This window comes from Anomaloglossus baeobatrachus, chromosome 2 (genome assembly GCF_048569485.1).
Source record: "Anomaloglossus baeobatrachus isolate aAnoBae1 chromosome 2, aAnoBae1.hap1, whole genome shotgun sequence".
Taxonomy (NCBI): domain Eukaryota; kingdom Metazoa; phylum Chordata; class Amphibia; order Anura; family Aromobatidae; genus Anomaloglossus; species Anomaloglossus baeobatrachus.
The window spans coordinates 159,626,142-159,652,850 of record NC_134354.1 but is presented as its reverse complement, the minus strand read 5'-3'; the positions used below and the strand labels follow the sequence as shown (position 1 = coordinate 159,652,850).

The 26,709-nt window shown below is 45.7% G+C and overlaps 1 protein-coding gene across 1 annotated transcript in view; it reads left to right on the top strand.

Moving 5' to 3' along the window:
• P2RY8 (P2Y receptor family member 8) overlaps window positions 1-26,709 on the top strand; it is an 85,698-nt gene that overhangs the window by 10,803 nt on the left and 48,186 nt on the right. Inside the window, exon 2 of the mRNA XM_075333464.1 lies at window positions 2,542-2,626. The gene's annotated coding sequence lies outside the window, so the exon portion shown is untranslated. The remainder of the gene's footprint in view (window positions 1-2,541; window positions 2,627-26,709) is intronic.

Below are 26,709 nucleotides of genomic sequence, written 5' to 3'. Positions count from 1 at the left end.
CTAGCCGAACTAATTTCACCTAATCCCTCCACAACTTATCAGAAAATAACCCCACGTCAAACTCCATGGCACCCAAATGCATCTCAAGGCTCTGGCCAACTGGTCCAGGAAGCCATTATCTATCCCACATTTCCTTGAGATGGCTGGATTGTCATTGTAAATAAGCACTTGTACCTTGCCCCCACCATCTCATTATAGATTGTAAGCTCTCACGAGCAGGGTTGCCTTTTTTTCCTTTAAATATTGTATCTTCTATAACTGTTACTTGTTTGTATATGATCCTCCTGAATTGTAAAGCGCTGCGGAATATGTTGGCGCTATAGAAATAAATATTATTATTATTATCATGGTCTTTTAATGTTTAATGCTTGATTAGATTTGCATATTGTGCCACTTGGAAATAGAGATTGAAAACAGTTCACGGAAATTTTTGAAGTTAACATTTTCAGCAGGTTTTTACATACGGAAATACCTGTATGGATAAAAAAAAGATATAGAGATGATCTGATGTACCAGTCACGAAAAATCTAGAGTAGGAGTTATATGCAAATCAGTCCTGAAGTGCACTGGTGGGAGTCATTGCACCTGGAAAACATGTATAAGGGCTTATCCAGGACTTTATTTTTTTCCTATGGGGCTGAGAACTTATCAGCAAGTAGTTGCCAAATATCTGTCTGTTCTGCTGCTCTTGGCAGCGAGTCTCCAACTTCCTGTGATGTCACGTTAACAGAGCAGTTCCTTCTCTTCCGCTCTGTACTGTCACCGCCAACGTTGTGTTGACTGACAGCTCTAATCCACTGTGTTAGGCTGAGAAGGAATGACACTGTCAACATAACAACACAGTAAGTAGGAGAATCGCTACCCAAAGTCTATAACCACTCTGAGCTGTTCGCACAGCAGAAAAGGCAGGTAGTTAGCAGCTACCTGCTGATAAGTGCATAGCTAAATAGAAAACAAAAAGTCCTGGATAACCCCTTTAACACTAGAAGTCCCAGAAATTTTGAGTTACCCACTGAAGTCCCGAAAGAGGGTCAAATGACCCTTAGTCCAAACTGAATAGAACTAACTAGAAACTAAATGGCTAAACTCAATGGAAAACAACAACCTCCTGTGGTGTGACAGTAATGGCCTTAATTACAGAACAAAAGACGGTGATTATAGGATGTTAGCTAAAATCCTTCAGGTCATTCGACCCATCTCTGGATTCCAAAGGAAGAAATGTTAAATGACCCCTCTCTGGGACTTCTAGTGTTAAGTGCATAAGCACACCCTCAGTGCAATTCTACTCTGTTTTGCATATGACTTCTTTGGGAAATTTTTCATTGCACGTTGGATTTCTCTATATATTGGCATACATGAGCCTATATAGCCATTCCACTACAAATGTAGTAAATGTACTGATTGGTTATCGTTAAATAGTTTCTGTCACCAAGAGAAGCTATTTACTTTAAGTAATAAGTATAGTATAACCTGCAAAGGGATGGATGTGAGTGCACCCATAAGAGTAGCTCTCCAATCATAATCATATGCTCTCAATTCTCATTACGGAATAACACCTACAAGCTCCTTTTTAGGCCCCCTTCACATGTCAGTGATTCCGGTGCGTATGACGTCTGTTTTCATATGTACCGGAGACACAGACATATGCAGACCCATTAAAATGAATGGGCCTGGGCACACATCTGTTTTCACAAGGACTGTGAGTGCATTTTTCTCCGGCAGCACTGATGTCACATGGACCACACACTACTGTGATCCGTGTGACATGTACTGGAGATAACACGTGTCTTTGAATTAAAATGATTTTCTATACTCATAGCGCTGCTGTCTTCGGCGCTGCTGTCAGGTGCTTCCAGGTCTGCTCATTATGCTTACGAATATTCACTGCACCGCGGACCTGAAAGCATTAGTGCCGGAGACTCCAGCAGCGAGGACAGAAGTGAGTAAAAAGTTCCAGCTCTCCATCTGCTATTACAGATAGCACACAGTGATTACTAGTGTACCGAAATCACGGCACACGGATGGCCATACGCACATTCAACATGGCCGTGAAAAACATGATCGTTTTTGATGGACATGTGAAAGTGGCCTTGAGGAGGCTGGAAATAGAGGACTCAGACTAGTTTATTTATTCTTAATAAAAACAGACACCCAATTATAATATTTGATTTGTTTTTCGACTACATATACAAGGGAAATCATTTTTTTATTACAAACTCAGAAGATAAGAAGTTTTATATCAATTGGAATTTCTACTTTTTCTCCAGAAAACTAACAGTGTAAGTAAAGCCCGTGTCACGCTTGTGCCCGCGGTACACATGATTTATGTTGGTTAGCCATCCTGCGTATTTTGTAACCAGGGCACAAGACATCCTGTTTGTACTTCAACAAACCTTGCAAAATGATTGTCACACGCGCAGCTGCCTCAAGTTCCTGATTACTTTCCACATCTGAATATGTCACGTGTTCTTGACCTTGAAACTTCTGATTTCAATTACTGAAGTGTGAACAGTCATCTAACTCTAACTGTATTCTGTGCAGGTGTTCGTGACAGAAATATACTTTCCACTGATGATAAAACAGACAACTGCAAGAACAGAATCAAAAGAACAATGCTAAAATAAAGGTAAATACGCCATTGCATAATATGATTCCTTATAATAAAATCAGAGCATGTGATATTTTTAGCACACAGATTTGTAGCACAAGTACAAAGGGGGTAATGTTTCTTTAAGGGAACCTGTCAGGTCCAATATCCATCCAGAACCACGAGCAGTTCTGGGTGTATATTGCTAATCTCTGCCTAACTGTCCCAGTATATACTAGCATACAGTACATAAAAAGATCTTTAGAAAAAGTATTTCTAAAGATCCTTTATGATATGCTAATGAGGTCGAGGGCTAGTCGCAAGGGCGTTATTTCTCCAAACTAGTCCGCCCTCTTTGCATTTTAGCACGCCCACAGGGGTATGCTAACAGGCTATTCAATGCCCAGCTGTGAAACGCGTACCTGTCTCCATTGTCACCACCTCAGACGCCAGGTCTAGGCTCAGTGCACATGATCAGAAATCCTGGCCCTTTTGGTTATGCGCCCTAGAGCTCTCTGATTTTATTTTCCTCAAGCCAAATACTGCTGAGAAAAAAAAATTGCAGATCTACACTGACTCACTGACTAATATTGGTCCAAGTGCATTTACTTTTTTCTCACACTGCACTCGTCAGAGTTATAGGGCAGTGTGGGCGAACCCTAATCTCAATCATGTTCTCAAAGCAGAAGGGCTCTCAGTGTGGAGGCCAGGAGTCAGAATGCTATTAACCTGCAGATGAACCCCATATCTACAGGTTTATAGCGGTTTTTTTACATGATATGTTCCCTTTTTAGGTTATGTTCCCACGATTAATATTTGGTGAGGTTTTTGTGTTTTGTTGAGTTGTTTTTTTGGGTTAATGGGTAACAATTCCCAAAGAAGGGGTTAAGACATAAATTATTATGCTTAAAGAGAACCAATCACCAGGATTTTTGTATATAACCTAAAGCCAGTGCTATACTGGCACTATCAGGCTGATTCTCTACATACCTGTAGTGGTCAGCTCAGATGTATAGGTTTTGAAATCCAAGAAAGTAAAGTTTATAAAATCACTAGGTCATACCCATGTGACCAGAAAGGGCGGGGCCTCAGCCAACAAAGCTGATACCAAGTTATATGGGTATGACCTCACACAGGTCCTGTTAGTGAAAAGTTAAATCAATTGTATAATACTTATGCTAATTCTAACAGGGGGAGGGGATAAGTATGAATACCCCCCAGATATTATCTGATCCTCGGCTGCTGTCACTCAAGAAGCTGGTGATTTTATAAACTTTACTTTCTTGGATTTCAAAACCTAAACATCCAAGCTGACCACCACAGGTATGTAGAGAATCAGCCTGATAGTGCCAGTATAGCACTGGCTTTAGGTTATACACGAAAATCCTGGTGATTGGTTCCCTTTAGGAGGTTGGTGAATATATTGCAATTTAGTACCAAAATTGAAAACAAACAACCATTAACAACTAATTACTACAGGTACACATACATATAATATAAAGAAAAAAAAAGTCAACTAAGCCTATTTTACCCTAAAATAAGTACTATGCTTACCAATATTTGTAAAATTTGGTGAATTATTGATGTTGCAGATTTTTTGAAGCATTTCTTCTCCTATTAGCTAAATGATTTTACTTGCAATTTTTCCATGCATTGTTGAGTATGTTTTTAGTATGCAGTTTTATCACATTTTTTTACACTGTGATCCTTGCCTCTTTTGATACTTTCTGGTATTTGGCTTTGACAAAACTTTATTGGTAAATTCCTGCGTAGACTATAACACCTGGCGCTCCCCACACCCTCCCTCGCGCATCATACAACACCACTATTCTAGCCAAAGTAGTAAAAACGTAGAAGAAAAGCATTAGTGCAACTACAGTTACCGAACACGGCTGAACATTGGCGATTTTTGAGACAAGTGCTCGCGGTTTTGAAAACGAATCCGAATGGACAAGGCTTGTGCCGAATTTGAGATTGGTGAACATTTTTTGAACAAGTTGGCTCATCTCTAATTTGGACTTACTTTGTAACTAATCCTAACCTGATTTAAATCAAGATATGTTTATGGTTTCATCACTTGGCAGTTAATCTGTAGCAACTGTCTGATGTAATGTCACTGTTCCTCTTAAGCACTGGCTTTCTTACTTATTGAAACCGTCAGGCAGTGTGCTAATATCTGTTTGGACAATAGTAAACGTTTTTGTAATTACACAGAGTAAATTATATCTTGGCTTTGTACCCAATATTTACATGGTTTCTGTTTATAACAGAAGTCATAACACGGGATCCACTTTATGGGGAACCTGAGTTTCATTGGACAAAGTCTAATTTATAAATACTGTGTAATAGATGGAGTCATAAGAGCCTGGATATAAAGAAATTGCCCCCAGTATAGAGATCAGGCAGTGACATCTATAGTGATGAGGCCTTAAGCGGGCTTTACACGCTACGATATATCTAACAAGATGTAGGCGGGGTCACGTCGTTAGTGACGCACATCCGGCATCGTTAGTGATATCGTAGCGTGTGACAGCTACGTGTGACGGTGAACGAGCAGAACTACTCACCTTCTCGTTCATCGTTGACACGTCGCTCATTTTAAAAAAATCGAGCGTCCAGTTGTTCATTGTTCCCGAGGCAGCACACATCGCTCCGTGTGACACCCTAGGAACGATGAACTGCAGCTTACCTGCGTCCCGCCGGCAATGCGGAAAGAAGGAAGTGGGCGGGATGTTTACGTCCCGCTCATCTCCGCCCCTCCGCTTCTATTGGCCGGCCGCTGTGTGACGTCGCTGTGACGCCGAACATCCCTCCCCCTTCAGGAAGTGGATGTTCGCCGCCCACAGCGAGGTCGTTTGGAAGGTAAGTACGTGTGACAGGGGGTTACAGCATTATGCGACACGGGCAACAAATGCGATTGCACGATTAATTGTAACGTGTAAAGCAGGCTTAAGTTTAAGGATGGTAGACCACTCACATAATTGAACATACAGTATATAGAAAAGTGAGTACACACCTCATATTTTTGTAAATATTTTATTATATCTTTTCATGGGACAACATACTGATACTGACACTGAAACAATGTAGTCAGTGTACAGCTTGTGTAACAGTGTAAATTTGGCGTGGCCTCTAACTCAACACATAACCATTAATAAATATATAACCCACTGGCAACAAAAGTGAGTACACCACTAAGTGAAAATGGCCAAATTGTGCTCAATTAGCTATTTTCCCTTCCCGGTGTCATGTTACTCATTAGTGTTACAAGGTCTCAGATGTGAATGGGGAGCAGCTGGGTTATGTTTGGTGGTATCTCTCACACACTCTCTCATACTGGTAACTGGAAGTTCAACATGGCTCCTAATGGCAAAGAATTCTCTGAGGATCTAAAAAGAAGAATTGTTGCTTTACATAAAAATGGCCTATGCTATAAGAAGAATATCAACACCCTGAAACTGAGCTGAAGAATGGTGGCTAAGACCATACAATGGTTTAACAGGACAGGTTCCACACAGAACATGGTTGACCAAAGAGGTTGGATGCAGCATCATATCCAGAGGTTTTCTATCCAAAATAGATGTATGAGTTCTGCCAGCATTGCTGCAGAGGTTAAGGTGGTGGGGGGGTCAGCCTGTCAGTGCTCAGATCATGTGCCACACACCGCATCAAATGGGTCTGCAAGACTGTCATCCCAGAAGAAAGCTTCCTTTAAAGATGATGCACAAAAAAGCCCACAATTTGCTGATGACAAGCAGACTAAGGACATGGATTACTGGAACCATATCTTGTGGTCTGATGACACCAAGATAAACTTATTTGGTTCAGATGGTGTCAAGCAGGTGAGGACTACAAAGACAAGTGTGTTCTGCCTACAGTCAAACATGGTGGTGGGAGTATAATGGTTTGGGGCTGCATGAGTGCTGCTAGCTTTGGGAAGCTACAAGTCATTGAGGGAACCATGAATGCCAACATGTACTGTGACATACTGAAGCAGAGCATGATTCTTTTCCTATGGAAACTGCTCCCCAAGGTAGTATTACAATCTAATAATGACCCCAAACATACCTTCAATATGACCAATGCCTTGCTATAGAAACTGAGGTTAAAGGTGCTGGACTGGCCAAGCATGTCTCCAGACCCAAACCATATTGAGCATCTGTGGGTCATAATCAAACTGAAAGTGGATGAGCAAGGTCTCTAACTTCCACCAATTCCGTGATATCGCCATGGAGGATGGAAAAGAATTCAGTGGCTCCTGTGAAGCTCTAGTGACCTTGATTCCCAAGAGAGTTAAGGCAGTGCTTGAAAATTATGGTGGGCACACATAATTTTGAGACTTAGGGCACAATTTGGCCATTTTCACTTAGGGGTGTAGGCACTTTTGTTGCCAGTGATTTAGACATTAATGGCTGTGTTTTGAGTATTTAGAGGGAATAACAAATTAACACTGTTACACAAGCTGTACACTGACTACTTTGCATTGTATCAAAGTCTCATATCTTTAGTGTTGCCCCATGAAAATATGTAATAAAATAAATTTTTAGAAAAATGTGAGGGGTGTACTCACTTTTGTGATTTATTTTTTTTAATATATATATAAAATGATTGAATTACTCAAAAGGTCAAAAATGCTTGAGACACATGTTGTTGCTGTCTAAAGCAGTCTTAACTGGAGTAAGGGGTACTTTATACCCTGCGACATCGCATCCGGAATATCGTCGGGGTCACGTCGTTCGTGACATACATCCGGCGCCGGTAACGACATCGCAACGTGTAAATCCTAGATGCGCCGATAAATGATCGCAAAAGTGTTGAAAATCAATGATCTGTGTAGCGTCTGACATTTTCATAATGTCGGGTCGACCGCAGGTACGATGTTGTTTATCGCTCCTGCGGCAGCACACATCGCTGTGTGTAAACCCGCAGGAGCGACAAACATCTCCTTACCTGCTTCCCGACGGCAATGCGGAAGGGAGAAGGTGGTGGGATGTTATGTCCCGCTCATCTCCGCCCCTCCTCTTCTATTGGCCGGCCAATTAATGACGTCGCGGTGATGTCGCTGTGACGCCAAACGCACCTCCCCCTTGAAGGAGGAATAGTTCGGCAGTCAGAGCGACGTCGCCGAGCAGGTATGTGCGTGTGAAGCTGCCGTAGCGATAATGTTCGCATGTGCGACGGGGGCGGGTACTATCGCGCTCGGCATCGCTAGTCGATGCTAGTGATGTTGCAACGTGCAAAGTACCCCTAAGATTTGTAGCGAGACACATACAGAGGTGTGCGCCTCTTAATGAATCAGGTGCATTGTCGCCTGCCTATGTTTGGTCAGCATCAAAAAGAGGACGAAATACACACCTTCAATAAAATCTCTCTTGTGCTTTGGCCTCTAATAGATCCACAAGTGAAAATTAAAAAAGTTGAAATAAAAAAAAAAAAAGTTTTTTTCTGCTCTGCAACCACTAACATATTCTATGACCAGTTCAACATGAAATATTTGGTGAGAAGTCCTCTTTAGGCCTCCGACACACATCCGTTAAAAACGTGCGTGTTTTGTCCGTTTCCGTATATACAGGAGACACGGACAAACGTGCACCAATGTTAATCTATGTTTGTAGTCAAACTTGCGTTTTTCATCATGTCCGTGTGTCCGTGTCCATGATCCGTATGTGTTTCCGTTTTTCACGGCAGCATGTCCGTTTCCTGCACGGAACACGCACACATGGACACCATGAAAGTCAATGGTTTGGTGCGCACAAGTATGTGACACGGATGCATCTCTGTATGCTCCGTGTATGTTTTGTGCTTTTTTGTAGTGATGTCGGCTATTCTTTCTTTTTCTGTCTATGTTGGTCAATCTCCCTCAGTCCGTCGGTCGGTCTCTCTCTGTCTGTCGGTCGGTCTCTCTGTCTTGTTCTTCCCTCTCTCTGTCTGTTGGTCAGTCTCCCTCCTCTTTCATACTTACCGATCCCCGATCACCGGCGTGGCGCTGCACGACGTTCACACTGCTCCGGCGGCTTTAACTATTTTGAAAAAGCCGGCCGCTCATTAATCAATCTCGTATTCCCTGCTTTCCCCGCCCACCGGCGCCTATGATTGGTTGCATTGAGACACGCCCCCACGCTGAGTGACAGCTGTCTTACTGCAACCAATCACAGCCGCTGGTGGGCGGTCTATACTGTGCAGTAAAATAAATAAATAAATAATTAAAAAAAAACGACGTGCGGTTCCCCCCCATTTTGATACCAGCCAGGGTAAAGTCACACGGCTGAAGGCTGGTATTCTCAGGAAGGGGAACTCCACGTCATGGGGAACCCCCCAGCCTAACAACATCAGCCAGCAGCCGCCTAGAAATGCCGCATCCATTAGATGTGACAGTTCTGGGACTCTACCCGGCTTTTCCTAAATTGCCCTAGTGCGTTGGCAATCGGGGTAATAGCTGCCACTAAGTCCAAGATTAATCATGTCCGGCGTCTCCCCGAGATACCTTCCATGATTAATCTGTATGTTACAGTAAATAAACACACACAATGAAAAATCCTTTATTTTCAATAAAAAACAATAACCAATACCCTCGTTCACCAATTTATTAAGCCCCAAATACCCATCCATGTCCGGCATAATCCACAGAGGTCCCGCGTCGCTTCCAGGTCTGCTACATGAAGGTGACAGGAACTGCAGAAGAACCCCGCCGCTCCTGGCAGCACCATGCAGCAACTGATGTAAGTATCGCGATCAGCTGTGCTGTCACTCAGGTTACTCGCGGCCACCGCTGGAACCTCCAACTGTGACAGCAAGTCACCCGAGTGACAGCGATGAAGTCACAGGTGAGTTGCGGTCACGGGTGGAGGATCCAGCTAGCCGCGGGTAACCTGAGTGACGGCAGCGCTAATCACGCTGCTCACTTCAGTCACTCAGAGGATTAGCGGTCACCGGTGAGTCCTGCACAGGTGACCGCTAATCAGTATGTGACACAGACATAGCCGCGGTATGACAATGAAGTCGGGTGAAGTTCACCCAAGTTCATTCTCAGCGCGCTACTCTGTCTGCTGTCTGCGGGTATTCATCAACGACATTTTACATCACACACACAGACATTTCACACAGAAAACACATTCACACGTCAGTTTCAAATCTCACGCACACACGCGCATTACACACGCACACACGGCTAGCATACGCCGGTCACACAGATGCCACACGGACCATAAAAACGGACACAAAAACGGGACACGGACCCGAAAAATGGACCGTAACACACGTGCGTGCATTTTCACGGATGTGTGTCGGAGGCCTTAAGTTAAGTCTCCTAAGTGGTTTCTTGGTTTATGAGTCACTTGAGATATATTGAGTGGAGACTAGAGTAACCACAAAAATTTATATTCTTAGCTATACACAAAGAAGACTGAGAAATCCACCTAATAAAAATAAGACAGTGTGAAGTGCAATATAGAACAGTTCACATTTTGCAATTGAGTCCAATATCTTATATTTCTCGAAAAGTTGCTTTAACACTGCGTTCCTCTCCCCATTCAATGGTCCCGTTGGGACTTCCATCCAAATCCCCCGCAAAACGGGATTCAGATGTATGTGCCAATGGGGCTACTGACTATAATGCAGCAGACAGAGTCACCATGAGCTCTGTTGTGCACCATTTTTGGGGGTAAACGCTTACTGGAGGTGGACACCCAGACGTAGTAGACTACGTCTGAGTGTCCACCTCTAGTAATTGCATACCCTCAAAAATGGTGCATGATAGAGCACATGGCAGCTCCGTCTGCTCCTTTATACTCAGTGGCCCTATTGGCGCATACATCCAAATCCCATTTTGCGGGGGATTCTAATGGAAGCCCCGACTGGAACAGTGAATGGGAAGAGGAACGCAGCGTGAAAGCACCCTAAGGAGATGGAAGACAGTTACAGATGGAGATAAAAGAAAACATAAGCAGGGTACTATCTGCCGTCAAATCTACTGGAACTAGGCACGTGAATATTAGTCATGTCTATAAATACTGACACGCATATAATGCATGTATACAGAGAAAGTGGTATGCAAGGTTACAGAGTTAAAGGCTATGGAAACTATTTTTTTTCTTTTGCTTCCTAAATGCAAAATGAGGAACCTGTTAGTACATGACTTATGGAAGTAGTGTTAAAAGGAACCTGTCACCAGTTTTTTCCCATATAAACTGTGGCCACCACCATAAGCCTCTATATACAGCATTCTAGAATACTGTACATTAGTCCCCAAGCCATCCTGTATAACATAAAAAAGAGCTTTTATTATACTCACCTATGGGGCAGTCCAGTCCATCTTACATCGCTTCCTCTCTGCTTGTGATCGACATTCTCCTTCCCAGCTCCATGTGGATGACGCATCCTATGTCATTCACACAGTGTCCTCCATTACGCTCCTGCGCATGCACACTTCTCTCTACTCTGATGATATTGTAGTGTGTATGTGCGGGAGTTGTTTGACCACACCTATGCATTGCAATGCTTTGCTCTGCCCTGAGGCATTATCTACATGAAGAAGAGAAAGAGAATGTCGATTGCAAGAAGAGAGGAGGCACCGGATCAAGACCAGTGACACGGAATGGATCGGACTGCCCAACACAGGTGAATATAATAAAATGTCTTTTTTCTGTTTTACAGATTGGTCTGGGCACTTATATACAGTATTCTGGAATTATATATATATATATATACAGTTAGGTCCAGAAATATTTGGACAGTGACACAAGTTTTGTTATTTTAGCTGTTTACAAAAACATGTTCAGAAATACAATTATATATATAATATGGGCTGAAAGTGCACACTCCCAGCTGCAATATGAGAGTTTTCACATCCAAATTGGAGAAAGGGTTTAGGAATCATAGCTCTGTAATTCATAGCCTCCTCTTTTTCAAGGGACCAAAAGTAATTGGACAAGGGACTCTAAGGGCTGCAATTAACTCTGAAGGCGTCTCCCTCGTTAACCTGTAATCAATGAAGTAGTTAAAAGGTCTGGGGTTGATTACAGGTGTGTGGTTTTGCATTTGGAAGCTGTTGCTGTGATCAGACAACATGCAGTCTAAGGAACTCTCAATTGAGGTGAAGCAGAACATCCCGAGGCTGAAAAAAAAGAAAAAATCCAACAGAGAGATAGCAGACATGCTTGGAGTAGCAAAATCAACAGTTGGGTACATTCTGAGAAAAAAGGAATTGACTGGTGAGCTTGGGAACTCAAAAAGGCCTGGGCGTCCACGGATGACAACAGTGGTGGATGATCGCTGCATACTTTCTTTGGTGAAGAAGAACCCGTTCACAACATCAACTGAAGTCCAGAACACTCTCAGTGAAGTAGGTGTATCTGTCTCTAAGTCAACAGTAAAGAGAAGACTCCATGAAAGTAAATACAAAGGGTTCACATCTAGATGCAAACCATTCATCAATTCCAAAAATAGACAGGCCAGAGTTAAATTTGCTGAAAACACCTCATGAAGCCAGCTCAGTTCTAGAAAAGTATTCTATGGACAGATGAGACAAAGATCAACCTGTACCAGAATGATGGGAAGAAAAAAGTTTGGAGAAGAAAAGGAACGGCACATGATCCAAGGCACACCACATCCTCTGTAAAACATGGTGGAGGCAACGTGATGGCATGGGCATGCATGGCTTTCAATGGCACTGGGTCACTTGTGTTTATTGATGACATAACAGCAGACAAGAGTAGCCGGATGAATTCTGAAGTGTACCGGGATATACTTTCAGCCCAGATTCAGCCAAATGCCGCAAAGTTGATCGGACGGCGCTTCATAGTACAGATGGACAATGACCTCAAGCATACAGCCAAAGCTACCCAGGAGTTCATGAGTGCAAAAAAGTGGAACCTTCTGCAATGGCCAAGTCAATCACCAGATCTTAACCCAATTGAGCATGCATTTCACTTGCTCAAATCCAGACTTAAGACGGAAAGACCCACAAACAAGCAAGACCTAAAGGCTGCGGCTGTAAAGGCCTGGCAAAGCATTAAGAAGGAGGAAACCCAGCGTTTGGTGATGTCCATGGGTTCCAGACTTAAGGCAGTGATTGCCTCCAAAGGATTCGCAACAAACAAACAATTTCTATCAGATATTTTTGTTCAAACCTTCAAATTAAATGTTACAATCTGCACTTGAATCTGTTGTCGAGATTTCATTTCAAATCCAATGTGGTGGCATGCAGAGCCCAACTCGCGAAAATTGTGTCACTGTCCAAATATTTCTGGACCTAACTGTGTATATATATATATATATATATATGGGTTACAGTTGTGGCTGCACTGTATATGGAAAAAACCTGGTGACAGGATCTCTTAAAGGCTGTAAAGGTGCATGTCCCCAATAAAAATTCCACCTTAGTGGCAACCTGTCAGGTGCAATATGCACCCAGAACCACGAGTAGTTCTAGGTGCATATTGCTAATCGCTACCGAGCTGTCCCTGTACCTAGTAGTGACTCGCCCACCCCAGGGCTATGGGACACCCGGTGCCAGGCCGGACTAGTCCGGGGGTCATCAGTGGTGGCTGGGCCCGACTCCATACCCTGGTGGGGTCAATTAATATGGCTGGTGACTTGGGGGTGATTAAAGTTTATAATTCGTGACGCCACCTGTGGTTTGCGGCTATAAAGCCGCCGCTGCTGTATGAGGCCTCCGGGGCTGGTGGAATGGCAGCTTGGATGGTCCTGCTCCCCACAGGTGGAGCGGTGCCCCGGGGACACTGTTGGTGCTTGTAAGTGTCGATGTAGTTGCGGTGTAAGTGCAGGGCCGACAGGGCGGTGAAAGGACCGGACACAAACAACAGTCTCTTTACCTTTTCCTCTTTTACTTGGTAAACGGTTAGTCCTGGGAGACCGTTACAGGTGGTAGAAGGCTCCGGCCGGCCTGGAAGTAACTGGGGTGCTCTTTTTGGCCAGCTGAGTATGAGGCCTACTCCCTGTTCTTCCTTTGCTCTCATAGGACCCTGCACTCTGAATTAGCAATGGCCCTCTTGCTGCTGGGACTGGTGGTATGTCCATCTCCCTGTGTGGTAGGCTGCGCAGGTCCTCTCTGGTGCTTCTCTGCTGGAGTCCACACCGGGCCCTGGTAATGCAGCTGTACCTTCAGGTTGCTTATGGGCCAGGTGCTTGCAGCTCTCCTGCCCTTCGGATTCGGCTACCAGGGAAGGGTTTTACACCCTGGCAACCACAGACTCCGATGTCTAATTGTCTTCTTTGCCTCTCTGCCAATCCTGCTTTGCTGGGCCAAGCTATTCCAGCTCCAGGCCCCAGTCCACAGGACAGCACTACTCTGCGTCTTCACTCTCCAAACTTTCCTCTCAGACTGAACACTAACTCCTCCCTCAGGTCAGGCTTGAGGAATGCTCCCTGGAACTCCAGGTTCAGAGCTCCCTCTGCTGGCCTGAGGGAGAAACTGCGTTGGATGTTGGTACCTACTGGCCAATGATTTCCCCAATTACCTCCAGGCTCAGCATTAACCCTTTGGAGGGGCAATGCTGTTGTGGTGACCAGGTCCTGGGGCGCCACACTCCCCCTTAGTTAAAACCAGTACTCCCGGACTGAGGAAACAAAAACAAGAATATTTGAACATTTCATCCCATGGTGGGAGGCACATTTTCTTAAACATTACAACTTAAATAACAACTATAATGAGTCTAGTGTGGCTCCCTGCCGGGTGTCCATACACTGCTCCATGGGGGACCCGCCGCGATAAAACCCCCAACGTAGGCTCTGGGCGTGCGTCAGAGCATGGATGACCCCCCTCTATACACGCCGGACGGGTTTTTCTTCAGGGATGCTGAGCACACTGGTGCTAACTATGTACAATTAAAGTGTTGGCCACCCATAGTCCAGTGACCCAATTGTCCATTTACTTAATTAACCTAAAATAAAAAGCATTTTATACGAGACATTTCAAATAACTATATACACTCTGTTAGGTATTCTATTTTCTACGTTCTATACCTTGGAGGGGGCTGTCCCCGAGTGCTACGTTGGGACCTGCGTAGCTCTGGTGTCTGTCCCTGACTACTTTGAGTGTCTGCTACCTCAGTGCTACTGGTAGGCCTAACCCTGATAGGTATGCGTGATGGTTGCCTACGGAGTCTTAGATTCGCCAAGGGTACGACAGGTTTACCACTGGCAGGGGGTTGATTCTCCTGTTCCAACTGCTGGCGTGACATCTATTGTTGAGACCGACTTGTCTTCAGGTGGATCCGGGACCTCTTCTGCTGCTGGTTCGACCATTTGCGGGAATGTCAATACTGGTACCACTATAGCATTATTTATTTGGGTCCATGTTTTAGGGAATTTTCCAAGTATTGTTTGGATCATTTCTTCCTCTTTTTCTTGAATTTGGGGACTTTCTTGCACTTTTTCTACTTCCTTTTGGATTTTGCACCGTTCAGGTCACACTTTCAGGCGGTCTCTAGAAACTGCTTGATAGGTCTTGCCTTCATCTTTGCTTATGAGACACACTTTACTATTGTCAAAATTGGAGGGAATAATGGTGTAGGGTTCATTCTCCCACTGATCATCTAATTTATGCGTTCTCCGCTTTTTCTTGAGGACCTGTTCTCCAGGTGCTAAGGGAGTTGCTGGGGCTGTTTGATTGTAGTTCTTTTCTTGTCTCATTCTGGCTTGGGACAGGTTCTTTTCCACGCATTCCTGAACTTTGCAGTACTGTTGTTGTCGCTCTGTATCCCAATCTTCTATCTCTTGACACTCTTCAGGTGACACAGTTCCCATTTCAAAGTCTACAGGTAACTTGCCAGGTCTTGCTCACATTAGGTAAGCAGGGCTTCAGTTGGTCGAGTTTACTGGGATATTATTGTACAAGTCCACTAGATCTGGTAACTTCTCTGGCCATTGGTTTCTTTCTTCCAGAGTTAAAGTCTTGAGCATATCAGTAACCACATGGTTCATCTTCTCGCATAATCCATTGGTTTGGGGGTGGTACGGTGTTGTTCTTATTTTCTTACAGCCGTACATGTTACAGAACTCTTGGAACACTTCTGCCTCGAATGCAGGGCCTTGATCAGTCAGTACCCTTTCAGGATAACCGTGAGGCCGACAAAAGTATGCTTGAAATGCTCGAGCTGCTGTTCTGACTGTTTGGTCTTTCACAGGCACTACTACCAGGAAACGAGAGTAATGGTCCACTATGGTAAGGGCGTAGACAACATAGCCTGACCGGCTTGGTGTTAGTTTCATGTGGTCCAGGGCCACCAACTCTAGGGGCTGCTTCATGACAATTGGCTGTAGGGGAGACCTCTGGCTGGTATCATCCTTCCGCCTCAGGTTACATGGACCACAGTCTCTGCACCACTTCTCGACTGCCTTTCTCATGTGCACCCAGTAGAACCGATCACGGAGTAGGACCTTCAACTTCTTCCACCCGATGTGTCCTGCTCTGTCATGGTAAGCTGCTAGGACCATTGGAGCATCCCTATGTGGGACCACTATCTGCCAGACGAGTTCATTCATTCGCCAGTTGACATATCTCTTGCAGAGCTTGCCTTTGTAGAGAAACAGTCGTCCCCTCTCCTTCCACAGCTGTTGGGCTTCTTGTGGAGCATGGGGACCAAGATTGGTTTTGGCTTGTGCCAGCTTTTCTTTAACTGATCGGATGGCCGGGTCACTGTCCTGGGTTTCTTCCCATTTATGGTGGAGTAATGGGTTGATAGAAACCTCTTGCTGACTCGAGCGCTTTCTTCTTACAGCATGCTCACACTGGGAGACACCTTGCCCATGGAAAGCTGGTAACTCTATCTCTTCCAGTTCATCCAGGTCTTCTCTAGACTCGAGTAAGTGAGGCATTCTGGACAGCGCATCCGCATTGTTATTCTTCTTGCCAGCCCGGTACTTGATGGTAAAGTCAAAGTTGGACAGTCGAGCCATCCATCGCTGTTCTAGTGCACCTAGCTTAGCTGTTGCCAGGTGAGTCAACGGATTGTTGTCCGTGAAGATGGTAAATTTGGCCGACGCCAGATAGTGCTTGAAGCGGTCAGTCACTGCCCAGACAATCACGAGGAACTCCAGCTTGAAGGAACTGTAGTTTTCTGGATTCCTTTCTGTGGGACGAATCTTCCTACTAGCGTAAGCTATCACCTTCTCTCTGCCTCCCTGCACCTGGGACAGAACTGCTCCCAATCCCACGTTGCTGGCGTCTGTGTACAGTACAAACGGCTGGCTGTAGTCAGGGTAGGCCAGAATTTCTTCTCCAGTGAGAGCCATTTTGAGCCGGACAAAGGATGCTTCTATTTGGCTGTTCCATTCAAATGCAGGGCTTTGCTTCTTAGCCTTCTTTGGCTGGCCCACCAGGAAATCTTGAAGAGGCGCTGCTATCTTTGTGAAACCATCAATGAACCTTCGGTAGTAGCCCACCAGCCCAAGGAACAGCCGCACCTCCTTTACCATGGTGGGTCTTGGCCAGTCCTTGATTACTGTGACTTTCTCTGGATCAGGTGCCACACCTTCTGCGCTGACCACATGACCCAGGTACTGTACCTTTGGCTTCAAGAGGTGACATTTGGATGGATTTATCTTCAGGCCATACTCTGACAAGGACTCGAACACTTCTGCTAAGTGCCTCAGGTGGTCTTCATAGGTCTTGGAGTAGACTATGACGTCATCCAGGTACAATAGCACGGTTTCAAAGTTGTAATGGCCCAAGCAGCACTCCATCAATCTCTGAAATGTTCCTGGGACGTTGCAGAGCCCGAATGGCATACAGTTGAACTCGCAGAGGCCCATTGGTGTCGTGAATGCAGTCTTCTCCTTGTCCGCCTCTACCACGGGAACCTGCCAATACCCACTGGTGAGATCCAAGGTGGAGAAATAGTTAGCTGATTTTAAGGCTGCTAGTGACTCTTCTATTCTGGGTAGTGGATAAGCATCTTTATGTTTAATGCGGTTAATTTGCCTGTAGTCAACACACATTCTCATTGTGCCATCTTTTTTCTTTACGAGCACTAGTGGAGCTGCCCAGGGGCTACAACTATTTCTGATCACCCCAGCCTCCTACATTTCCCGTAACATTTCTTTGGCACGCTGATACTGTGCTGGGGGTACAGGTCGGTATCTCTCTTTAATGGGATGATGGTCACCAGTGGGGATTTTACCTGCCCAAAATCTAGGGGGTGTTTGCTGAAGACCCGCTCGTATTCCTGTACCACCCGGTAAACCCCATGCTTTTGGTGTGAGGGGGTGGAGTCGGTGCCCACATGCAATTTTTGGCACCAGTCCTTGTCTTCCGCCTGGTCGGACGGGATCAAGGGTTCCACTGCTTTGATGGTATTGTTACTGACAGTGTACAGTTTTGCTCCAGTGGCGTACCGGGGCAGTTTGGCTTCCTCCTCCCCACAATTCAGGACGTGGACGGGCACTCTTCCCTTGCGGACGTCTGCTACCCCTCTGGCTATCAGGACTCCAGGCCTACTTTCTGAATACACAGGTTCCACCAGGGCCTGGTAATCTTGACCCTTGAGGCCTATTGCTGCCCGACACCATATCAACATTTCACTTTTTGGGGGAATTGCAATGGGGAGAGGGTCACTTACCCTTACACTGCCAATTTCTTCTCCGGCCAGCTCTACCTGCTGCCTTCTCATCAGGGCTCTGATCTCCCTCTGTAGGGCACGCTGCTGCCCGGAGCTGGCATTTTCGGATGCCTGCTGCAACAAAATTATCACTTTGGTAAGACAATTTTCCATTACATTTGTACCAATGGTTAGCAGTGGGTTAGATTCCTTGTGATCAATATCTACAATTATCATCCCTTGACATGGCAATTCTACCCGCCCCACTTTAATGGTTACTTCCTTATACCCAATTTGAGGCAAGGGCTGACCATTACTGGCCACAATTGTTAAATCATCATCTGGGCCATGGTCAATGTCTAAATCAGCCCAAAATCTTTTGTACAGTTTATAAGGGATGGTTGTTACCTGGGACCCCGTATCCAGGAGGGCATTCAAAGGGATCCCATCCAGCACAATAGGAAGGACCGGTCGTCCTCCCACATACTTGCTGCGACAGGGAGTTGAGCCGGGATTTCTTACACCTGGGGGTTGGCTCCTGGCCCCAGGGTCGGCCCATTTAAAGGACAGTACCTCGCTATGTGGCCCGCCTGGCTGCAGCGACGGCAGATCGGTTGTCCAGCTGAATCATACCGGTCTGTGTCTTTTCCTCGGGTCGGCGGAATCCTCCTCTGCCGCATCCACGGGACGTCATCTGGACTGGAGGCCAACTCGATTCTTGCAGGCGATGGGGTCACTTGTAGAGACTGCACGGTCTTTGCAAGGGCAGCCACAGTCTTGGTCAGCTCCTGGACCTGTTGTCTGAGCTCGGCAGCAGGATCTTTATCCAGGGACTGTGCCTCGGCCCCTGCAGTGGCTCGGGTTGCAGGCACTAACTTCGGGTACGTGATAGCAAGTGGCCGGAGGGGTCCTGGGTCATTTGGTGTAGATTCCCTCAGTACCCGAATGGCCTGGTCCTTAAACTTTGCAAAGTCCAGAGCAGGGTTCTGCAGGATCATGATACACAGCTGGGTCCTGTGGGCGTCTGACAGGAGCCCTTCTATGAACTGCTCAGTTAGGAGCTTGTCTTCTTCACGTACACTCTCTGGGTCTACCTGTTTAACTGCTCTCAGGGCCTCCTGCAAGTTTAAGGCATAGTCCCGTATGCTGTCTGTGGCCCGTTGCTTGCACCCAAAGAATCTCATTTTTATTTCTGCTGCGGTGCGGGTGTCAAATGTACTCTTTAACTTAGCCAGTATCTGGGTTGCTGTCCCTTTATCTGTGTCAGGCCAGGACTTCACCACGCTGAGCCGCGCCGGCTAGCTGCCCCATTAATATGCCCACCTTCTGGCTCTCAGTCAAAGGATACACTCTAAACAAGCTGTGCAGTCTTTCTCTGAAGTCGCTCAGGGTATGTGACTCCCCGGAATACTGCGGTAGCCAGTCCGCTCCCGGAAGGTATTGCATGGTAAGCGGGGGCTGGGGCGACGATGACTGGGAGTGCATCGGCTGGTGCCGCGACGTCTTGGGCTACAGCACCCACCTGTCCTTCCTTGGCGTCGGACATCTTTCTTCCCCCTTAGTGGACCTTACCAGGCTCCGCTCTCTTTTTCAAATCTCTTCTGGGTAGAGCGGGGTTAAAAACCCTCCGCTCTGATGGCGCGCTTCCTTTGCGCTCTTTTTCAGGCACGCCCCCTTTCTTCCCGCACTTTGCAAGCGGTAATGGCGGTGGCAGTTTTTCAACAGTAAAACACACAGTCTTTTCATGCGCACAGTACCCGGTGGGGGCCGGGCACGTTATCCTGTTCATGACGCCAAAGTTGATTCGCCCACCCCAGGGCTATGGGACACCCGATGCCGGGCCGGACTAGTCCGGGGGTCGTCAGTGGTGGCTGGGCCCGACTCCGTACCCTGGTGGGGTCAATAATAGGGCTGGTGACTTGGGGGTGATTAAAGTTTATAATTCGTGACGCCACCTGTGGTTTGCGGCTATTAAGCCGCCGCTGCTGTATGAGGCCTCCGGGGCTGGTGAAATGGTAGCTTGGATGGTTCTGCTCCCCACAGGTGGAGCGGTGCCCCGGGGACACTGTTGGTGCTTGTAAATGTCGATGTAGTTGCGGTGTAAGTGCAGGGCCGAAAGGGCGGTGAAAGGACCGGACACAAACAACAGTCTCTTTACCTTTTCCTCTTTTACTTGGTAAACGGTTAGTCCTGGGAGACCGTTACAGGTGATAGAAGGCTCCGGCCGGCCTGGAAGTAACTGGGGTGCTCTTTTTGGCCAGCTGAGTATGAGGCCTACTCCCTGTTCTTCCTTTGCTCTCATAGGACCTGCACTCTGAATTAGCAATGGCCCTCTTGTTGCTGGGACCGGTGGTACGTCCCTCTCCCTGTGTGGTAGGCTGCGCAGGCCCTCTCTGGTGCTTCTCTGCTGGAGTCCACACCGGGCCCTGGTGGTGCAGCTGTACCTTCAGGTTGCTTATGGGCCAAGTGCTTGCAGCTCTCCTGCCCTTCGAATTCGGCTACCAGGGAAGGGTTTTACACCCTGGCAACCACAGACTCCGATGTCTAATTGTCTTCTTTGCCTCTCTGCCAATCCTGCTTTGCTGGGTCAAGCTATTCCAGCTCCAGGCCCCAGTCCACAGGACAGCACTACTCTGCGTCTTCACTCTCCAAACTTCCCTCTCAGACTGAACACTAACTCCTCCCTCAGGTCAGGCTTGAGGAATGCTCCCTGGAACTCCAGGTTCAGAGCTCCCTCTGCTGGCCTGAGGGAGAAACTGCGTTGGATGTTTGTACCTACTGGCCAATGATTTCCCCAATTAACTCCAGGCTTAGCATTAACCCTTTGGAGGGGCAATGCTGTTGTGGCGACCAGGTCCTGGGGCGCCACAGTAGCATAGATAATGAGATTTTTAGAAAAAGTATTTCTAAAGGTTTTTTATAATATGCCAATGAGGCCAGCGACTAGTCATGAGCGCGTTTTTTCCCCCGACTAGTCCGCCCTCTTAACATGTTAGTATACCCATAGGGGTGTGCTAACATGCTACTGAATGCAGCATCATCAGTGGTGATGTGCGTACCTGTGTCCGCAGTGAACGCTGAAGCTGAATGCCCTGCACTTCCAGTCATGCGCACTAGACTTGTCTGAAGCTGGAACGCGCACACCTGGCTTCATACTGCGCATGACCAGAAGTGCGGGGCATTCAGCTCAGCGTTCACTGCGGACACAGGTACGCACATCACCGCTAGTGACGCTGCATTGAATAGCATGTTAGCACATCCCTGTGGGCATACTAAGAGGGTGGGGTAGTCAGGGGGAAGTAACACCCTTACGACTAGTCCCTGGCCTCATTAGCATATCATAAAGAGCTTTAGAAATATTTTTTTCTAAAGATTTCTTTATCTACGCTACTAGATACAGGGAGAGTTAGACAGGGATTAGCAATATGCACCTAGAACTCGTGTTTCAGGGTGCATATTGCACCTGACAGGTTCCCTTTAATGAAAAAGTTATCCGGTCCCAATATTCTTTTTGAATTGATTGAACATGCTGTTCACTTTCTCTGCACACTGCCAATTAATAGAATCATTCAATGTTTATTTCCTGTGACTTCATATCTGTCCTGGTCATCAGCGTGCCAACCAGCCAGAAATTACAGGACAGTACATACAATGTAAAAATAGGGCACTTTATTCCCATGTTATGCGTCTGTGATTAATTTGAAGCTTAAGAGACTTGGACAGATAATCATGGCTGTAATTATCATCATTTTAAGTCCATAGTGAATGCAGCTGATATCTTCACATCAGATTTATGGTGTGTAGATATATGCCTCTTATAACCTTAAAAACGTATTATGTGTCTGTGATAAATAATGTCTGTCCTTGATTTTTTGTTAAGTTGTACAGAAAAAAAGAGTAAAATCAAGTTGGCGGCCGTGCTGGTGGTGCGATGAACAGACAAGCAATGCTCTTTATATGACACAGCTGATTACACGTCATATCACTGTAATCAGACCTGCGTCTGTGTGTCCGTCACATGACCAGGACAGATTCCATCCATCGAAGTAAACAATTAAGATTTTGTGGAATGACCGTAGGCAGAGATCTTGAAAACTGTGAGGAATTGATGCAGAAAGTATATGGAAATGTATAACTTTTCTTTATATAATGAGTAATGATAAGAGAGCACAAAAGTGTTTGAGTGCTGTTAACTCGAGCCGAGCAGGTTGGACGCTCTGACGGGATCGACTCGAGTAATGAGGATAATGGAAGTCAATGATTGGGCTTTCAGCCTACAGCAAGCCATAAACAGAGCATTTCCGGTGGAGGGCTGTTTTTACCCCAGTGAGAGCCATTCAGAGACTGCAGGCGGCACTCACTTGAGTGCCAGCACACATCATTCACTGAAGGGAGCCAGCTTATTGTGTAGGATTGTTCACGAAGAACATATCCGAGTACCCGTGATACTCGGACGAGCACCAAGTGTACCTGAGCACCTTGATGCTTGATCATCATTACTAATAAGGGTATGTGCCGACGATCAGGACTCACTGCGTCCTGGATGCAGCGGGTCCTGACCTCCGGGGCCGCGTGTCTACTCCGCAGGAGAACGCAGGAGACTGCAGCTGCTCTTACCCACGATCAGGCTTCAGTGCGCTGCGGTCTCTCGCTTGTGTTCTCCATATGGAGGACGCATGCAAATATGCAGCAAACAATTGACATGCTGCGGTCTCGAAAGACACACCGCAGGTCAGTGTTTTCTGCAGAAAAAACAAGCACAGTGGGCACGGGATTTCTAGAAATCCCATCCACTATGGTGTACTGTTCAATGTAGCGTTTTGGACACAGCTGAAGTATGCTGCGTACAAAACGCTGCAAACACTGATCGTGGGTATGCACCCTTCGTAATATTTGCTGAGACCAGAATAATGATTTTGGGGGAAAGCAGGCAGAACAGATTGAAGTGATTCCCTGCTGCTTTCAAAATATCTGCTTCTACAGGTATGCATGTATGCCAGAAGTTGGAGGAATGGGGGCACTAATTTCATTGGAGGATTTTTTGTAATGAGGATGACTATAACCTGGGATATAGAATCCCATGTACAGCTCTATACATCATTTCTTAGGTCTATGGTCCAGTCTAGTCATCATGTCTTCTGTCTCACCAGTGTGCATGAAAACACGCCGTATGGCGCCGGATTCAGCGCGATGTGATTTTTCGCCAGAGACAAAAAACGTTCCCCTCAGCGTTCCATCCGGCCACCGGACAAGCGAAAGCCGGATGGAACGCAAGGCCATTCGGCACAATCCGGCGCTAATATAAGTCTATGGGGAAAAAACAGATCCAGCGGCAATAGACGCCGGATCCATTTTTTTCAGGTTTTTGCCGGATTGTGCCTGATGGAAAAAACTGATGTGTGAAAGCAGCCTAAAGGAGTGTGTCAAAGGAGACACTTATGGCATATCCATAAGATAAGGTGGCAGCACTCACTATCCATTTGCCATTCTACTCTTCCTCAGCTGCCTGAGGAACCTGCATTCTTTAGGGGAGGGAAGGTAGGTTAATGCATGGAGGCAATCCCATAAGACCTCATTAAAGGAAAGTACGTTACTTCTTATGTTTGTGTTTAGCCCCTTATGTAACTTATACCTTTTGGTGCATTACAAGGTAGTAGCAGATTAGGGCTACCCTCTATAGATAAATGCATACATTTTTTACCATATAGGACTGCTGTCCCTGACATACCCCTTTTTATTTGTAGTGTAAACTTTGTCATTTTTATGAAGTATACATCCCTTGTGGTGTAAATTTCTGCGGTGTACATTTATATTTTAGGCACTTGCACTTTTTTACATCTGCACATCTGCACATCTGCACTTGTGTGTATATGTTGTTTGTCTTCTTTTAATGCATATCTAATGAATAGTTGTTTTTATCAATATAAAAGGAATTTTCCAGATACTAGTGAGACCCACATCCATAAGATAACCATAATTGTCTGATAGATGCACTAATCTCCAGAAAGTTGGTTATCCGATTCGTCAGTCCAGCCAGCGAGTGGAAAGTTGGCGGCGTGGCTCTCTCAATTCATTGTTTGTCGGAGTTCCGAATACAGGCAGGCTACTATTCTCAGCTGTAATTGGAAATCCCACTGTAATGAACGGAAAGAGCTGGTGCCTGCATTACAATGGAGGCTAGACGGTGTGCCAAATGGAGGGATCAGGCGAACCCTACTCATTAGGGTCAGTGGGACCCGTATCTATCACACATTTATGGCATATTCCTAGAATATTCTGTAAATGTTTCTTAACGGCAAGAGAAGCTGTGGAGAGATAAGGCACAAAATAGGGTCTTACCCGGTATGACACACGGGGGGTGAATCTAGGCTAAAACACTCACCTGGTAGGGTTGTGCAAGTCACAACCCCTATGTAGGCATGTAGTAAACGTGGAATGTAGCGGCCCCTCAGCGTTGAGGAAATTGAAGAGGTAGAGGATAAAGCAGGTTAAATGCCGCGCCAAACCACAGGAGTCCAGATGTTATTAGTAAATCCCTTTTTCTTTATTTTCACAGGTCTATGCGTTTCGAGGACATATCCGTCCTCATCCTCAGGACAATGTACAGAGAAAAAATAGTTTTTCTCTGTACATTGTCCTGAGGACGAGGACGGACATGTCCTCGAAACGCATAGACCTGTGAAAATAAAGAAAAAGGGATTTACTAATAACATCTGGACTCCTGTGGTTTGGCGCGGCATTTAACCTGCTTTATCATCTACCTCTTCAATTTTCTGTAAATGTTTCTTGTGAGACAATCCCTTTCATTTTGATTCCTGCTCTTTCTGTGCTAAGATTTCATATATATGATCCTATTCTGTGACTAACAGCTCTTCATGCACAGTCATAAGGGGAAGGCTGTCATTGTTGTAAAAAATGGCTAGAACACGCAGTAAATTAGTCTGACATAAGCAAAATGATCTGGGTATTTTCCCACAAGATGCATTGTGGGAAAACGTCAAGCGGCTGCAACAACTAGAAGAAGCTGCATCCTATTTTGCTATGTGTTCTTTATCTCATTCCTAATTAAAAGTACATGTTGAAATTAAATTATTAAAACAGGCAGAAAACGTTTATAATAAATTGTGACCTGGGCTTGAAGATAAAGATTCAGTAAATGTTAATTGCACAAGTAAAAAAATTCGGCAGAGTGAAGTGGAATGTCTTCTACCACCAAAGGAAATAACACGTGCGTGGCTAACCCCAAGAGGTGATCACCTCTAGCAGCACAAAGTCAGTGTCAGATGGGTTGTCTTCTGCTGAACTCTATGATCCCTGTTATGTCTGGGCCCTACTATTCTCATAACATAAGCCCACCAATACGGCTGTGCCCATGGCGTGGGCTGTTCAAAGGCAAGCCTGGTGCAGAATGAGATGGAGTGGTAATGATTTCACTAAGCAATGGAAAAAGCCATCTATTCTACACAAGATTATTTATGACAAATAATTTCCTGTGGCTTTGGCAAGGTTGAATGTTGGGTAATCTATCCTATCTGTACCATTTCAGGTTTTTATCGGACTCAAATGTATGACTCTTCTGGGTAACTTGTTAATATATATTTATAAACTTGGGTTAAAGGGAATCTGTCAGCAGGTTTTTGCTATGTAAGCTGAGGACATCATGATGTAGGGGTTAACAAACAAACAAAAGCAACTATGTTTTTGTTATGTGTGTGAGATATTGTTTACTTAAACTAATGGCTTTATTACCCAGTGATTATCATCACTGTGTTATCTGTGTGTGAGATATTGTTTACTTAAACTAATGGCTTTATTACCCAGTGATTATCATTAGAGGACTAGACACGCCCCCTGCTGTGATTGACACCTCACACTCAATGCACAATTTCTATTGAGAGCCTGGTGTACACAGGGCAGCTCCCTAGGCTCAGCTACATGCTTAAAACTCTTTGATTATGTGAGAACAGCTGAACCCAGTAATCTATGTGATACACCACTGGATTCAGTATCTCTTTGCCTACATTATGTTGCTATCAGATGAGGTAATAAAAACCTGATGACAGATTGCCTTTAAAGGCCCCGTCACACTAAGCAACATCGCTAGCAACATCGCTGCTAACGAACAACTTTTGTGACGTTGCTAGCGATGTCGCTGTGTGTGACATCCAGCAACAACCTGGCCCCTGCTGTGAGGTCGTTGGTTGTTGCTGAATGTCCTGGGCCATTTTTTAGTTGTTGCTGTCCCGCTGTGAAGCACAGATCGCTGTGTGTGACAGCGAGACAGCAACAACTACCGTAAATGTGCAGGCAGCAGGAGCCGGCTTCTGTGGAGGCTGGTAACCAATGTAAACATCGGGTAACCAAGAAGCCCTGTCCTTGGTTACCCGATATTTACCTTTGATACCAGCCTCCGCCGCTCTCACTGCCTGTGCTGCCGGCTCCTGCTGTGTGCACATGTAGCTGCAGGACACATCGGGTTAATTAACCCGATGTGTGCTGTAACTAGGAGAGCAAGGAGCCAGCGCTAAGCATTGTGCGCTGCTCCCTGCTCTCTGCACATGTAGC